At 38.7% G+C, this 18207-nt stretch overlaps 1 protein-coding gene across 3 annotated transcripts in view; it reads left to right on the forward strand.

Annotated features, from left to right (window-relative positions):
- Positions 1 to 213: 213 nt before the first annotated feature.
- Positions 214 to 18207, forward strand: part of DIO2 (iodothyronine deiodinase 2) — a 184448-nt gene continuing 166454 nt past the window's right edge. Inside the window, exon 1 of one of the 3 annotated variants that reach the window (XM_050795879.1) lies at positions 214 to 362. The gene's annotated coding sequence lies outside the window, so the exon portion shown is untranslated. The remainder of the gene's footprint in view (positions 363 to 18207) is intronic. The other 2 variants (XM_050795883.1, XM_050795882.1) reach the window with 2 other exon arrangements.

Raw genomic sequence — 18207 nt, forward strand, 5'->3', positions numbered from 1 at the left:
TTTATCTTGTTAAATTCTGCCAAGGGCAAGTGACACAGCAGCTGCAGACCAGTTTGTAGAGGCCTGGGGGGCCACGCTGGCACTTGGAAGCCTGGCTTTATCCCACCTGTGGAAAAAGCTCGCATGTGATCCGAGAGACAATTATAATGTGACTTAACACAGTAGCTGAGAGAAGCAGCTTCTTTTGCAACGTTCAGGACTAATTCAATGGATTTTCTTCTCCCTGCTCAGCGGCATTCGGCAGCTTCTCTGGTGACCAGCTACGTCATTTGGCAGCAGGCTAAACTGCTTGCAATTGCATAGAGCAAAGAGCATGCTGAACAGTGATGTTCCAGTTTAAAAGGACAGAGCTGCAAACAAAGGTAGGCTTTTATTTTGGGCAAGAGCCTTTTAACTGCACAGAGTCTCATGCCTGACCACGTGCCCTTCACCACTGCCATGTCCACAGCACTAGGCACATGTCCTCACTCCCTTGTTCTTGAATCCTGAGTGCAGAAACCTGATGTCAGCATCTTCTCCTGAGTTTCCTATTTCTTTATGTCTTCATGTCCCACTTGCCTCTCTGCTTCTCTTCTTTACCCCTTTCAACTCCTTCTTTTTGGGCCCATGTTTTATTCATATGATTATTTTTGACGGGTAGTTTGGTGCCTGAATCTAATATTCAGTGTTTTCTTTTGATGGGAGAAAACTCACAGTACTGCAACTTTACATGTAGAATACAGAGTATGCCCAGCTATGCCTGCCCACCGTTCCAAGGGGAAGTAACTGTCTGCAAAGCATGATGCTACTTATTCATTGCACTTGTCACAGTTAATAGTTCTATGTATTTGAGTGATTAATCATTTTCTGTCTTCCTTGGTAAACATAAGCCATTGTGAAAACAATGGCTACCTGCTTTGCCCACTATTGGATCCCTGGTGCCTGTCTGTGTATTCACAGTAACACTTGTTGGGGGAAGGAAGGAATATGCATCTCAGGTTTACCAGTTGAGTCATGGAAGTCCTGAGCTGGTCTTAAGTAAACTCTGGAAATGATACATTGCTTTGGAAATAATTGTGCAGAAAAGCCCAGGATTTTATCAATGAGGTTTTATTATTATTATTTTTTTTAGTTTATTTTGAGAGATTCAATTGATGGTATTTGTTGAGTATAGATAAACAATGTGTCACCCAATAAGGAGAAATAGTCACTATTATGAATTATACAAACCTTCTTCTATCTAATAATGTGTTCCTGGAATATACAGATCACTAGAGCTTTATGTTAAGTATCTCAAAACTTTGAAAATATGGTCTATATTTGTTTTCCAGGGTTCCCATAACAAAGTACCACAGACTTGGTGGGTTAAACAACATGAATTTATTGTCTCACAGTCTTGGAGACTGGAAGTGCAAGATCAAGGTGTCAGCAGGGCTGGTTCCTTTTGTGGGCTGTAAAGGAGAAATCCCTTCCATGCCTCTCTCCTACCTTCTGGTGGTTCCTGGCACTCTTTGGCATTCCTTGGCCTGTAGAAACGTCACTTTGACCACTGCCTTCCCTTTTGCAATGGTGTTTTGCCTGTGTCTGTGTCTTCTTGCGAGAACACCAGTCATATTGTATTGGGGCTGATCCTACTCCAGTATGACCTCATCTGAACTAATTACATCTACAACAACCCCATCCAAATTAGGTCACTTTCTGAGGTGCTGGGGGTTAGGATTTCAACATATAAATATTGGGCAAACACAGTCCAATAACATGGACAGGTAAGCTATAACTGTTGAACAAAAGACTTGTCTGCTGCCAGAATCATTGCACCAGAACCACCTCCCTGTGTTTTCTGACACCTCTTTTCAGTGGCAGGATTTTGACCTTTTTCTGATGGAAGCATCAAGGTCATGACAATCTGGACTTGGCAATTAACTGATTTTACTAGTTGAACCTGTTTCAGAGAACTGCTGGCAGGTGCCATCCCAAGTGGCAGTTAGGGACATGATGTGGATGAAGCAGTCACTGCCTGAGATAGTATGAGAAGACTTCCACTGGCTACAGAAGGCACAAACCCCCAACTCTTCCTCACTGGTACTTGCAAAGAAGTTCCCTCTGCCCCTCCAGTATGTGAAGAAGGCAGAAGAAGTTTCTAGGGTAGTATCTGGTATTGGCTGCTCAAATCGTGACATTGGTTGATGAACACCATTGATCTGTTCAGATTGAGGAGTTCCTATGTAAAGAAAGGACTAAAGTGAGGAAATGCCCTGGAGACATATGACACAAATATTTTACTTCGCCATAGTAAAGGGGGAAAGTAATGTTTGACTTTTGGCTGAATGTTCATGAGAAAGACCAATATTTAATCTTGTCTCTGGCTTGTTATCGAAAGAACATGTGACATCACTTGCCTGTGGTTTCTAGGTGCTTAAAAAAGTAACTGGCTGAGAGACAAGGGCTTCCCGAATTGTGAAATTCAGAGAGAGAGTCAGTTGTCCCTGTTGATACAGCCTGTGCTCTAGGGTACATCCATCAGCAGTGCAGACATTGCCCTTGTTTGGGGATCAATGAGACAGAGAGGTAGCTGAGCAAAGTTACAGCAAGAGAGCACCAGGGCAGATGCTTTGTTCCACAGGGAGCTTGTGACAGAGGTGGAACTTGAATGTAGATCTTTTGCCGAATGAGCCAGCATGCTCTTTAATGAAAAATTGCATTTGGTGAAGAGAATGAGGAAACAGGGTCAGGGAGAAAACCAAACGGGAAACAAAAAATGCAAGAGGAGAAGAAGTAACAAGTATGAGAATGGATGACAAAATCAGGCCCCGATTACTAATGTTATCCTAAACAAGTTACTTCCACAATGTGAGCATTATCATTTTTCGTGTGGAAACAAGGGTAATGGGAAAACTCATTTCTAAGGAAATTTTAGGATAGTATTTCCATAGTATTTTCATTTGAAGTCAGTCTTGTATCTGGATTGTATACATCTTTATTTAGCTGGATCTGTCTTAATTTTTATGGATAAACTTTCATCTAACGTACTCTTGTCTTTTTATATATAATATTTTAAAAGTTATTTTACTTCTATGGTTTTGGGTGTCAGTATCATAAAAAAACCTAAAACTTTTATGCACAAAGTGGCTAAAATTTAAAAAATAATAATTTTGCCATGTTTCGGAAACTAAAGACCTTAACAAGATTAGCCTCAATGACATAAAACAAAATAGAACTCCCTCCTCCTAACAAAAGCAACAAAATCAATGTGTTCTAAAGCAAGACCCCTTGTACTTTCAATAAGATCCTGCCTCCAGTTCTTCAGACTCTACTCCCAAGGATGATTAGCTGTAACTAAATAAGCATATGAGGAGAGAAGAGGTTCCTATGAAAGATGGGCTTCAAGACACATGCTATGGATTCAGATCCCTCAGATGGCATTTGGAGAGGGCAGCGGACTGAATGTTTACGTCCTCCCAGGATTCATATGTTGAAATCGTGGCCCCTAAGGTGATAGCATTGGGAGGTAGTACCCGTAGGAAGTAATTCCATTACGAGGACCAAAATCTCCTAAATGGAATTAGTGCCCTTATAAAAGAGACCACAGAGAGCTAGTTCACCCTTTCACCATGTGAGGACAGAGCGGTAGGGCACCTTCTATGAGCCAGGAAACAGACACCAAATATGTTAGTGCCTTGACCTTTGACTCCCCAGCCTCCAGATCTATAAGAAATAAATGTTTGTTGGCTGGGCGCAGTGGCTCACGCCTGTAATCTCAGCACTTTGGGAGGCTGAGGCGGGTGGATCACCCAGGTTAGGAGTTCAAGACTAGTCTGGCCAACATGGTGAAACCCCCATCTCTACTAAAAGTACAAAAAATTAGCCACATGGTGGTGGTCACCTGTAATCCCAGCTACTCAGGAGGCTGAGGCAGAAGAATAGCTTGAACCCGGGAGGCAGAGGTTGCTGTGAGCCTAGATCATGCCCCTGCACTCCAGCCTGGGCAACAAGAGCAAAACTCTGTCTCAGAAAAAAAAAAAAAAAGAAATGTTTTTTGTATATAAGGCACCCAGTTTATGGTATCTTGTAATAGCAGCCCAAAAGGACTAAGACACCGTATTTTGCAATGCTGTGTTAATTGATCATATTGAGATGGTGGGAGGCCATGCTGGATAGTGGTTAAGAGGCTCGTTAGAGTCCAGTGGTTGTTTCTAAGTACTGGTTTCACCATACACGACTATGTTACTCTCAACAAGTTATTTAACCCTCCTGTTTCAATTTCCTCATCTGTAACCTGGTGATGGCTTTCAGTACATACTTGGATTTTCTTTTATGTGTGAAGATTAAAGGAAAGAAATGTAAAGTGCTGAGTAGAGTGGCACATAGTAAATGCTTAATAAATATTAGGTAATAATTATCACTCTACTTGTTATGATGTCATCCCTCATAAAGAAACAGATTTCATTACAATAATGGATTTAGAATCTAATGACTTTTCATCAGTGTGGAATATATTTCTTCTTAATTTATGACTGAACACAAGGTTCCAAGTATGCCAGAACTCACATTACCCTATAGATCCAGATCTGAAGAGCAGGAAGACCCCCCTGATGTGATGCTTGGGTGTGGCAGTTCTGCTGTTATAGGAGCACCCAGTTCATTACAAGTTTGAACAACATGTTCCTCGCTCCGGGCAGAAAACACGAAGCCAGGAAATGTCTGTTTTGTAAGAAGACAATTCAGACTTGTTTTTCAGGGCCTTCCATAATCTCAAACTTCTCAGCTGTAGAAGCAATAGCAGCAGAAGGAATTATTGAACGTGGCATCTACATATGATGAAAGAATAAAAAGGGAAAAAGAAAACCCAACAGTTTACAATCTCGGGGTGAGTAAATAGAAACCTGGTAAGGAAAAGGGAACAGAAAAGACGTGAAAACCAATGCAAATGAATATAAAGCATGTATTCCGAGCTATATGGAAATATAGAAATAACTTTAAAAGGGTATCTCATTTGAACAAATGCCTGGCGCCTCCATGACCATCTCCTGTAGTAGGGCATTCCATGTCTTTTTAAGCATCTCACTCCATGTCTAGGGACTAGCTGGTTATAGAGAAAAAAATAGTTTCTTTATTCTAACCCTAGTTGGGATCCTGGCTCCATCACTTAACAGTTTTGAACTTTGGAGGTAAAATAAAAACAATGTATCAATGGACATCATAATAGTACCAATTTCATGGCGTTGTCGTAGGGATTAAATGAGATCATACATATAATTCTATAACACCATGCTTGGTTCATAACTAACACAAATTGAACTAATTAAGTATTCAATTGGCTTTATTATGATTATTGAGCAGGACTGTCTGCATTCTAATCCTGGCTCCAACATGCTAATCTGGAACAAGTGACTTTATTTCTCAGTATTTTATTGCCTACTCTATCAAATGGGGATTCTAGTAGGGTCTGTCTCATGAGGTTGATGAGAGAATTAGACAAGCTGATAAAGGTAAAGCTCTTAGAATAGAGCCTTGCATTTAGTGGGGATCCATTCAATGTTAGTCATTGTTGATGAAAGGCTTCTTCCTGACCAATTGCTCCTTTTATCACTCTTCTTGCTCAATGAGTGCTCCTCCCAAGCAGTGCCCCGTGCCCTTTCTAGCTCTCTCTCTCTTTTGGAGGATGTAATTGAAGCCAAGATAGCGGGTTTAATCTTCCAGGGGCCATGAAGGATCCCTTTGCTCATGTGAGAGTAGATGAGATTAAATCTATTTCCAGGGTCAGCTAGAGGAACAAGCCACAGAGGTGGCCCAAGGGAAAGGTAGGTCAGTAGATTCAGTGTGGAATAGAAAGAACATGAAGTACTCTGAGACGTGGATGCCCGGCATAGGGATGAGACAATGTGGTTTGTTTGGGAGCCTGGCAACGTGGCAGATAGTGCAAATGGCTCTGACCTGGGGAGCTTACTGTGCCAGGAGCCGCTTGCCTTTCATAAGCGTGAAATCCACTTAGGTAACCTTTGGTACATACCCTTCTGAATCCACAGCTTGTTCTTTACAAGTTTTTGGCAAAAAGTAGTGTTCACTGGTCACACCCATTCTATTCTATATTTATTCTCAGTGTGCAAGACTAATGAGATAATCATGCCCCAGGGCTTAACTGGTTGAAATCTGTAAATCTCCTAAAAGTGTAATTACCTATTCATAATCCTTCTTTCCCATATTGCGTAAATCTCATTAGTACATTTTTTTATTATTCATGTTATGGAAAAATTGCTTTTTTGCCATTGAAAGAACAGTTGGCAGAGAGAGAGAACCAGGTGTTTTGTTTGAGCTGTTTGGTTTAATCTCTGTGATCAAATTAACCCATTTATGCTGGAGGTTGCAAATTTTTTTGTATGTGAAAAATCAGACCTTGGCGATGACCTTGAGCAGTAGGATATAAGTAACTCCCACAAGCTTAGCGTTGCAATAATGGAACACTAGACATAAATGGGTTAAGGAGTGCACTCCACACCCCAAGAGTAGGAGACTCCTTTAGTAGCCAGTCCTGTTCAGTGTTTTGTTTTTAGAGCAAGGACCCTCTCTCTAAAGGCCTGCAGGCACTGGTGTGAGATTATAATAACATTGCAAAGCAAGGAATTTGCTGCTCTTAAAACTTATTTCGGAATGGTTCCTGGAAAGACATGGACTCATGCACCATCATAGCAATGGGAACCCCACAGGGAACAAAATTAACTCTGATGAAGCCTCTACAGAAAATCTCGTGGCCCTTTGCCTGACGTATTTGTCTTGAGTGGGCAAGTAATTGCATAAATTTTATACATTTGTACATGAAGAATCACAGATGATTGGGGATTATAGAAAATATGTTTTATTTCTAGAATGTACGTGATTGATTTTTTTCTAGGCAGAGATGACATGAGCGTTAATGAGACTTTCATGACATTCCCAGTTTATTTAATCAGTTATTTGATTCATGGTACAGATTTATAACGTATGAAATGATTCTGTAATTTTCTTTGATGTTTCCAAATTACTTGTGTGTGTGGTGGGGGGACAACACGGGGTACTGTCTAATACCAAATAAAATTGCTTGAAACAGTGGCCCCAAACTACCATCTGGGATGAGGAAGGGCCATGTTACCTATTCTGTGTGTGTGTGTTTGTGGCTACATGTGACCCCACGTCCTTCCTACATATCTTCCATTTAAGGGAGTTAGTCAAAGAGTTCTGCTGGCGAAGCAGAAGATCAGAACTCTCCTGTCACTGACTCTGACCCGTATGCTAAGATATTTGGGCCACTTAACTTCTTTGGGTCTCAGAACAGAGGGGGATAGGCTATACAACCTCTGAATTATACCTTATCTACCTGTGGACTGCAGCAAACTTTAGCATCAGCCTGGAGAGGACTCCTAGGGCCATTGCCTGTTTGGCCAAGCAGTCAATGGGGTAGAGAAGCAAGACCGTGGGGAGGGGAATTTCCTAAAGGGTGAAGAAGAAGAAGAGCTGGGATATGGAGCTAGGGTTAGGCCTTTGCTCTCTGAACATCCTCCCCTCTCCATTCTAAGGAGGAGAACTAACACTAGAGAAGATGCCCTAATCGCTCCCTCCTCTATCTCATCTCAGCAACTCCAAGAAGGAGGACCAAAACTTCTTCTTTTTTCTTTTTTTTTTTTTTGAGAAAAAATCTTGCTCTGTCACCCAGGCTGGAGTGCAGTGTCACGATCTTGGCTCACTGCAACTGCTGCCTCCTGGGTTCAAGCGATTCTCCTGCCTCAGCCTCCCGAGTAGCTGGGATTACAGCCGCATGCCACTGCCACACCTAGCTAATTTTTGTATTCTTAGTAGAGACGGGGATTCGCCATGTTAGCCAGGCTGGTCTCAAACTCCTGACCTCAAATGATTCGCCCTCCTTTGCCTCCCAAAGTGCTGGGATTACAGGTGTGAGTTACCACACCGGTCCGAGGACAAAAGACTTACATAATTCCCTGTAGGAATCACTCTTTAAGGGTGTCACTCTAAGGGTTTTTCATGGTGAAGAATCTAATCTGTTTAGATTAAGTCTGAGTCTGCATTTTTTTCCTCATGTCATCTCTTAATATTTTAGACATATAGATAAAAAGTAGTTTCTCAAAGTTCCAAAATCTCCAAGTTTCCAAAATCCTGGAGTCTTGAAATCTAAATATTTGGATGAAAACTTAAAATTGCACTTTTCATTTGACTTCTTAGGTTTATAGACAGGACCTCTTTAGACCCAGACTTCATTTAGCCACGCATTAGTAGTGTTTAAGAAGTCTTAGGTGATCTCCAAAAAAACCTTTCCCTCATAACACTGTATATTTATGTATCTGAATGAGATTTAGACTTTCTACCTTAATATACTGTAACTACTGAATTAAATGTGCTGATCTCCTTAAAATACAGGCAGAAGGCTTCTGTATTTTCCATTCCTTTAATCCTTTTCCATTCCTTTTAAACCTATTGTCTCTGTAGGTAGCCCTCTTGGGTAAATTATTTGTTCAACAGCTCTAGGGCAGGTATTTCCCATGTGCTATGGACCACATGTAGAATTCAGGAAACACGTATGTGTCCTCATTTTTTTTTTTAAATTTTATTTATTTATTTATTATCAGTGGAAGCACAGTTTGCTGTCTCTACAACTTTCAAATTGGGCACTATGAGCAGCTTCATCCAGCTTCTTGCCTGGAGATTTTTTCAATTATAGGTCTTGCATCTGACCCATATCCACCACAGACTCTAAAGAGATACAGACTAAGATCCACAAGTGGTTCTCTTAAAGCATCTTTCACTTGGCATGAAGTAAGGAGGGAGTAGCCCTCAACTTTTCCATTGCAAAGTAGGGGTAAGTGAAGAGTGAAATGCAAAGAATTCTAGCAAATTCCTCCAAAGAAATTGTCTTTCCCTTGCCTCTGTAACCTCTTTTACGCTCTTAAGGTTTGTGTTGGGCTAAGATTGCAAAACCAGTTTTTGCCCATCTCCTATGGAAGTGCTATATAGCTGGTGTGACACCTTGATTTGTGCATATACTTCATCAGCTTCCCTGAATGTCCACGATCTTCTTAAGAGTAGAGGCTTTGTTATGGACATTTGTACTTCTTATAATACCTAATGCAGTGTCCCATATAATAGGTGCTCAATGTATATTGGAGAATGAGTGAGTGAGTGAATGAAGGTAAGCTTCCTGCCTGTGTGAAGGAGAATGACTAGCTCCTGTTTAACTGTGCAACTGTGCACACTTTCAAGTTGCCCTCTTGCATTCTACTTCTCATGTAACTACTGTTATTAAACTTCTAAATACTTAACAGAAGGCTTTTTTTTTTTTTTTTTTTTTTTTTTTTTTTTTTGGCAGTGAACGAACTCCTTTTGTCTTCTGTCCCGTGAATATCCTAACCACTTTGTCACTTTGATCTAGGGGGCATTTCATCCTCAGAAATGCAAAGGAGTTGGCGACTGCACAAAATGTGTTCTATTTCCTATTGCCGTAAAAATCCATTGCTCTTGAGCCTTTGCCCGCCCCCTTTCATGGTAATGTGTAAGCCACTAAATTGCAGTTACTGGCTGTGGCCAGGGCCATCGAAAAATCGTGAATGCCATGTAGATTTGAGGCTTGCTCCACTAAAGAGTCCACAATGGCTTTACTGTAACTGGGTTAACTAGAACTTGGCAAACACCTATCCAAGGAGGGTGATACCAAGTCCCCTCCCCACTTCCAGGATGCTGGCCTGATCTTCTTGTATTTGTGCAACTGGCCCATCCAGAGACCCACTGAAGCCGGGAGGAGGGCCCTGGTGAGGGCGACTCTCTCTGGGTCAAGTTGTCCTTTTGCAGCTCTCTTTTCACACAGCTTCTCTTCCTGAAATGTGAAGTAGGTTAGAGGATAGCTTGTTTTATTTTGCTATTTGAAATACAGCATTTGGGGTCATGCTCTGAATAATCTGTGCTTGTTAGAAATGACTGTCATCCTCTTGAAGCAATAACAAAGAACTACATTTAAATTAAATTCAGACAAGCAGGAGCCTCTCCACAAAATCAATGGAGCCAGGCATTTTTCAAAGAGAGATTTTGATTTTTTCTTATCTCTAATATTCTAGGGCATAAATCAGCAAAGATATCCCAGAATCGAAAAGGAGCTGGGCCATTGTTCATAATGCCTTAAAAGTATTTGATAATATGTTTGGGGTGGGAGTGAAAAGGTAAGATAAAATATTGTATGCAATCATCTTTAATATCACTTATTTTTATATTTGGCAAACTTTATTCTTTCTCAATTTCCTTGTGTAAAATTTCAAGTATTGATTTTTTGAAAGATAGCTTCATTCATTTATTAAATTTATTAAATCTGTAAGACCTCAAGAGACTAAAGCCCTGTCAAATATAGTTTTCAAAATGTTAATTTGCATAAATGTATTCATACACACATACCAAATGTAGCATAAAACAGTAGTGACCAGCAATGTGGTGGCCTCATGTTCCATGTAGAAGACTTGTTACATCAATGCAAAATAAAGTATCTATTTTTAAAATATGTTTTCCTCATAGTGTCCAAATTAAACCCTACTTTCGTACTCAAATAATCCCATCTTTATTTTAATGCATCAAAGCAGTCATCCTCTCCAGTTCTTCAACACGAAAACACTCTATTCTTTTCTCATACTAGACATATAAATATCTGGAGCTGCCAAAGTTCGTCTTTTAAAGTCAAGAAGGAAAGTTTCATCAGTTATTTCAATAATTTGCCTTGCAGTTGCTCTGCTTCGATGCAGGATTAGTTCTGTCTAATAAAGCTAATGAGCAGGTGAATTATTAATACACACTGAAAAATTAAAATCCTCACATTCATTCACCTCATCTATATGATGGGCGTTATCACTGCTGTAGATACATGGGTTTCCTCTCTATAGTTTCTGCTTTCAAAACAAATAGATCCTTCATTTTAGTCAGTATGGTTACGCTGAGCAAAGTCATTCTACCTGGTTTTTACCTTCCCCGTAGTGGAGAAAGTATCTTTTTTTTTGTGCTTGCTGATCATATGGCAGGAGTCTTTCTGTGTAGTTTTGTGCATTGGTGTCACGTAAGCCCGTCCTGCACCCCTTAGCTATTCATTTTATGGCCACAGAAGAGCACATCTCATTTTTATCAGATTATCCTTCTTTCTCTTCCTTCTTTCTGTGCTCCTCCAGTCACTGTAACCTTGGGAACAGAGAACCCCGAACTCAAAAAAACCCATCTCTGATTGATGAGGCCCCTGCTATTGAGAACCCTGACCTCAGAGAAACCCATCTGTAATTCACGAGGCAACTGCTATTGATTTATGACTCTGATATTTGCTTTTAGGTTCCTAAATTTAGGGAAAACTTTTCTTTTGAATATTGCATAATTTGTTCAATAAAATACTATTTTTGTGGCATGTACAAATTTAATTTAACTCCAGTCCTCAAGGTCAGAGTGACTCTAAGTCATGGCCCTAAGTCAAGGGCCGTGTCTCTAGCAACTTACACATTACTCCTTCAGGCTCTGAAGCATGTGTGAGTAAAGGACCTTTTCCACAACAGAAGATGATATGTACTAGTATTTTTTCCTCTCAGTTCAAACACCAAATTCTTCTGGAATTCTTTTTTTTTTTTTTTTTTTTTTTTTTTTTGAGACAGAGTTTTGCTCTTGTTGCCCAGGCTAGAGTGCAATGGCACAACCTTGGCTCACCACAACTTCTGCCTCCTGGATTTAAGCACTTCTCTGGCCTCAGCTTCCCAAGTAGGTGGGATTACAGGCACGTGCCACCACCCCCGGCTAATTTTGTATTTTTAGTAGAGATGAGGTTTCTCCATGTTGGTCAGGCTGGTCTCAAATTCCTGACCTCAGGCGATCCGCCCTCCTTGGCCTTCCAAAGTGCTGGGATTACAGGCATGAGCCACTATGCCCAGCCACCTGAATTCTTTTTCTATGCCAAGGTTCGCCATCTTCTACCAACATCAGCTTCACCTCTGGGGCTCCCTCTGTCTTTGCTAAAGTGTCCACTATTAATACTTCTCAAACTTTACGATTGTTAGAGTCTGTAAGGTTAATTTCCTGAACCCTATCCTCCCCCATATATAGCCTTCCTAGATCTATCTCCAGAAATTCTGATTGACTCAGTTGGTCTCATATGACACTTGGGCACCACTTCACAAATGGGATTCTAAAGGGGTTCGTCACACTTTGACAAACGCTGGTCCTGCTAGCCTGCTAGTTTCTGTCCGCATTTCTGTAACCAATGCCATATTAGTGGCCTTAGTATGGGTCAAGGACACTTGTTGCTTCAGCAAAAGTATGAATGGGGAAGGGAGAGTGGACGTGGGAGGGTAATTAAAAAATAGATGCTTATATTTTCTGACAGACATTTGGATTCTGCAGAAGTCTCCCATCTTACCATGTTTCAGAAGATGAGTAAGTTGTTCCTTTCTCCCAAAAAGACAAACCGCAATGAGGCTGATTAGCTCATTCTAGAATCATAATTACATGTGTCCCATCCCCCACACTTTTAGTATTTTATCCAGGTTGGCTGTAGTACGGTCAAGGAGGTTGTGATCTGTGGACCCATCTAAATACCATTTGCTGCCAAAATATCTCAACCTTGACCTCAAAGAACCCCACCTCTGATTGATGAGGCCACAGTTATTGAATTACGACTCTGATATTTGCTCTTAGGTTCCTAAATTTAGGGAACACTTCTGTTTTGAATACTGTAAAATTTATTGAATAAAATACTATTTTGTGGCATGTTCAAATTTAATCCAACAAAATAATTAAAATATAGTCATTACTTCTATGTCATAATAGTGGAAAGTTCTAATAACCATTTACTCAGATAATGCTAAATTTATACTGTTATAAACTTTGAAAAAAGGCAAGTGGATCAGGAACTCAGTTTATATCAGGGATTCTTGAGTTTGGAATGGTAATCTGTCTGGGTTTCGCCTGTGCCTGTAGGTGTGGGTTATGTTTGTGAGGAAAACTTTGAGCTCAGGGAGCAGCCTGACAGCCAGACCAGGAGGGTTAGGCACCAAGAAAACGGAGTCAGCTCAAAAGTCCAAGCTCCTTGACCTGCCCACTCAGGTGAATAGTTAGAGGGGTGGGAAGGTGGGTATTTTGACACTACTCTAAATAGGTGAGAAAGATGTCCAGCCTCGCAGGGAAACATGGTAGTTGTGCAACATCATGACAATTTCACTGCCAGTCAGTGTCGAATTAGTCAGCACGGCAGCATCTTGACAATAGGTATGGGACATGAGCTGAATGACAAGGATTTAGTTAGTATGACTCCAACCTTTGAAAGGGTTAAAAAAATTAAGGAAGGATTCCATATCTAAAAATGTCGCATGAAAAAAATGAGAGTGAGACTGTCCTTCATGCAATATTTTTGGAAATATTGGAAAATATTCTTCATGGGATCCTTCCTCGCTGACCATGCCTGATGAACTAGTTGTCAGGGTACAAGATGTGAATTAGGTACAAGACAAAAGCTTGTGAACCAAATATAGGATATAAATGTCACAGTAGGGCTAATCAGAAGACTAAATTAGTGTTGATTTTTATGTCACTGCATTAGAACTCTTTGTATTCCATTAAATATTGGTTGGTTCAGCCAGGCATAAGTGCTCATGCCTATTATCCCAGCACTCTGGGAAACTGAGGTGGAGGATTGCTTGAGCCCAGGAGTTCAAGAGCAGCCTGGGCAACACAGTAAGGTGCTGTCTCTATTTTAAAAAAGATAAATTGGTTTTCTTTTCTGACTTAAAACCTTCCATGACTTCCCATTGGAAACTTCTCTGTGATCTGGCCCTAACAACCATCTGACCTCAGCCCCTTCCACTTACTTCAGCTAAGGTGGCTTTTTCTCTTTTCATTAAACATACTGAGCTCCTCCCAGTCCCACGACCTTGCACTTGCAGATGCCTCTGCCTTTTCTAGACCTCCGATACACTCTCTCCTTCTTGACATTCAAGTACTGGCTCAAATACCTTTTTCTCCAAGAGGCTTTCTTTGACTACCCATTCTTAAGTTGTATTTATCTTCCAGTTAGTCTCCACATTATCAGTCTTTTCTTATTTCCCATATATAGCATGTAACACTTCTCACACATTCACAACATATACTTACATTCATTTTATGTCTTAATTTTCTCTCTTGGCCCCTTGACTGTAAACTCCATGAGTATAGATGAGTTTTTGTTTATTTATTGTTGTTATTGTTGTTCATTGCGGTGTTCTTACAGCACAAACAATACCTTGAACTTAGTAGGTATCCAGTATTTATTTTCTGAATGACTGATTGGTTGAAAGTCTTCCAAACTCTAGTAGGGGAGAGCTGGCTGCAAAAGATGTGTGGGGATAGAAAAAAAGGAAGTAAGTTAAAAAAAAAAGAAGCTCATTAAAATATCAGTATTTCAGAATTCTAGGCTATAAAATGTATGTGTTACAAAGGATCTACTTTGCAGGATTACGCTGCATGATGATTCAAAAATAAGTACTTTGTAAATTCAAATTTTGTGAGTTAAGATTATGAGAACCTGATATTCCAAAAAGGTGATGCAGGAGAGAATAATAATTAAGAAGAAGAAAGTTCAGAGGACCACCCAGAAGATGTACAACAACTGATACTAAATGCTAATGATATAAAGAAATTTAGGATTAGCTCAAAGTTGTTCTGATTTAATGCTCATTTCATTATTGAGTACAAAATGCTATATAGCAGATGTTCAACTTCACTTTTATAGAATGTATTAATCTTTTCACCTTGCTTAGAAAAAAGTGCTCAAATTTATTGAGTCAGTGGAGACACTAACTTGCTTTTGGCTAGAGATCATTAGGAGGTCAAAGAAAAGAAAAAATCTAATTTATTTTTAAATGTTTGATTTGACAATTTTAATTTTTTTTCCCTTTCCCTCAATACATTTGTAAGATCAACATTATCATACCATGGAGGTTGCTAACATGAACACTTCCAGCACATTGGATCTTATAAATGACCTCTACTGAGATCATATATGGGCTTTATTTTCTGTCTATTATTAGAAAAAATTAGTTATTAATCACTGTTAATCATTAAGTCATTAATGGACTTTATTTTTTGTCTATTAATATAATTTTTATTAATTTTCAATTAAAAACATAGAATTAAAACCTACTACAATGCATCCAAGCCCATGTGTAATTTCAAACTTAAAAAATTAACAAAAGCTCAAAAAAGGATATGACAGTTTTTTCTTCTTATTCTTCTCTTCTCTCTTAGTTAATTTGATTTAGTCTATAATCATGGATGCTTCATGAAAATTTGCTATTAACAAATTGTGAATAAAAGTGGAGCTTTACTTGGTGTCCTACAGCCCAACAGCCTCTGGCTTATTGTAAGAAAGCTTGGCCTTAACAAGATTCCACTTAAGAACACCTAGTTCCTCCCACCCTTGCTATTGTTCTTTATGTTTATCAGTATGTAGACTGAATCATATGTCTGAACCTTTGTGGTTCTAATGCCTCAGAGTTGTGATCTGATCTGATTCAGTGCTTCCCAAACATCAGGTTGGGGATCATCAGTACTGGTTCATGACCAAATCAAAACTATAAGAACAGGGAAATGGGTTTTGCATAAAGCTATTTTTTCCCAAATTAAGGAAATTTTCTTTATATAAAGATGATATTGTTCCTATTATTTGGTATAGATCAAACTTTTATGAAATGATAATGATAATAGATGGTAGTTTTTAAAAAAAAATGTTTTTACTTGGCAACCCAAAATGCTGGCAATCATGAACAACAGTTTCTTCTATTGGAACTGTTTAGGGAACTTACTTTAAAAAACAGAGTAGGGTAATGAACCCATGTGTACTTTGCAGTTGACCGTTTATGGCCAATCCTATTTTGTCTAATTATACCACTACTCTCTCTCACCTGATTTTTTTTTTTTTTTTTAGCAAATTCATTGTCTCTTTTTATCTACAAAATTTTAGAATTTAATTTTAGGAAATAGGGATTCATTTGCTTAAATTTACCCTCAAATTTTAGAGATTGTAAAATCTCAAATAGAACTGAAACAGGCTCCATCGAGAATATTCAGCTCCTTCCCATTACTGGGGAGAAAATGGAAACCAAAGAAAGGGAAGCATCTTACCACTAGCACTGGTGGCACAGATATGTCAGCCCTGAAATTTTTATTCTAAGTTTGATCATTGTTCATGATATCATATAAAGAAAACGAAACATATGACGTAGAGAACCCCCACGTAGAGAAGCCTCATTTACAAAATTCAATTCAAAATGGATCAGAGCCCTAAACATAAGAGCTAGAACTATAAAAGTATTAAGAGAAAAACATAGATGTAAATCTTCATGACTTTGGATTAGGCAATAATTTCTTTAATATAATGCCAAAAGTACAAGCAATCAAAGGACAAATAGATAAATTCAACTTCATTGAAATTAAAAACTTACTGCCTCAAAGGATACTATCTAGAAAGTCAAAAGAGGACTTACAGAATATGAGAAGATATTCACAAAGTATATATTTCATAAAGATCTAGTATCCAGAATATATAAAGAAGTATTATAACTCAGCAATAAAAAGACAACCCAACTAAAAAATGGGCAAAGGATTTGAACAGATATTTCTTTAAAGAAGATGGAGAAATTGCCAATAAACATATGAAAAGATGTTCACTATTATTGGCCGTCAGGGAGGTGCAAATCAAAACCACAATGAGATATCACTTAATACCCACTAGGATAGTTATAATAAAAAAGACAGATAAGAGAGTGCTAGCAATGGTATGGAAAAATTGGAAGCCTAAGGCATTGCTGGTGAGAACATAAATGGTACACGCACTTTGAAAAACAGTTTGGTGGTTCCTCAAAAGCTTAAACATAAAGTTACCATATGATGTAGTTAATCCTACTCCTAGGGAAGTAGAGAAGGGAAGCATATGTTCACACAAAAACTTGTAAAAGAATGTTCATTGCAACATTATTCATAACTGCCAAAAGGTAGAAAACACCCAAATGCCCATCAACTGATGAATAGATAAACAAAGTGTGGTATATCCATACAATAGAATATTACTAAGCCATAAAAAGGAATGAAATACTGACTCATGCACAAGATGGATGACTCTTAAAAACCTCATGCTAAGTGAATGAAGCTGGACACAAAAGGCAGCATGTTACATTACTTCATTTTTATGAAATGTTTAGAATAGGTAAATCCATAGATACAGAAAATAGATTAGTGATTGTCAGAGGCCATGGGAAAGGGAATGGGATTAACTGCTAATAGGCATGGGTTTTTTTTTTTTTTTTTTTTTTTTTTTTTTTTTTTTTGTGGGGCGTGGGAGTGATAAAGATATTCTGGAATTATAGTGGTGATGGTTGCACAACTTTGTAAATATACTAAAAACCAATGAATTGTGTACTTTAAAAATGTTGATTTTATGCTATTTTATGGTGTATCATCTTATGACACACAATAAAAGTATAACATTGGTTTTTACCAATAAATTTTATACTTTAAATGTATCAGTGTTGTGGTATATGATCAGCTAGACCTACATCAATTTATAATAAGACATACAGAGATGAGCATACTTCTATTCCCCAAGGTTGTGTCTTCATTTTAGTAATGTTCGAACTTTTTCTGCCTTTTCACTATGCTTTTCATAAAGGGAGACTCTATAGTGGTAAACTAAAGTCTTAGGGGAACAAAATTTTAAGCAGCAAGAATAACATTTAAGTTCTTAAAAAACTGTCTTTTTCATTTATAGTAATCTTAGATTTACAGAAAGTTTGCAAAGGTAGTACAAAGAAATCCTATATTTCCTTCACCCATTTTCCTCTAATGTCAGCATCTTATATAACCATGGGACCAAAAATAAGAAATTAATATTGGTATGTTCTTATTAAATAAACTCCAACCTTTATTAAGAATGTGTCAATTTTTCCATGAGTGTCCTTTTTCAGTACCCAGAGTCAATGCAGGATACCATGTTGCATTTAGTTGTCACATTTTTATAGTATCCCCTGGTCTGTGACAGTTTCTCATTCTTTTCTTGCTTTCTGTGACCTGTATAATTCTGAAGAGAGAAGTGAAGTTATTTTTTAGAATGTCTTTCAATATGGGTTTGTCTGATGTTTTTCTCATGATTATATTGGGGTGATGAGTATGAGGGGCACATACCACAGAGGTAATGTGCCTTTCTCAGCA

This window comes from Macaca thibetana, chromosome 7 (assembly GCF_024542745.1).
Source record: "Macaca thibetana thibetana isolate TM-01 chromosome 7, ASM2454274v1, whole genome shotgun sequence".
Classification (NCBI taxonomy): Eukaryota; Metazoa; Chordata; class Mammalia; order Primates; family Cercopithecidae; genus Macaca; species Macaca thibetana.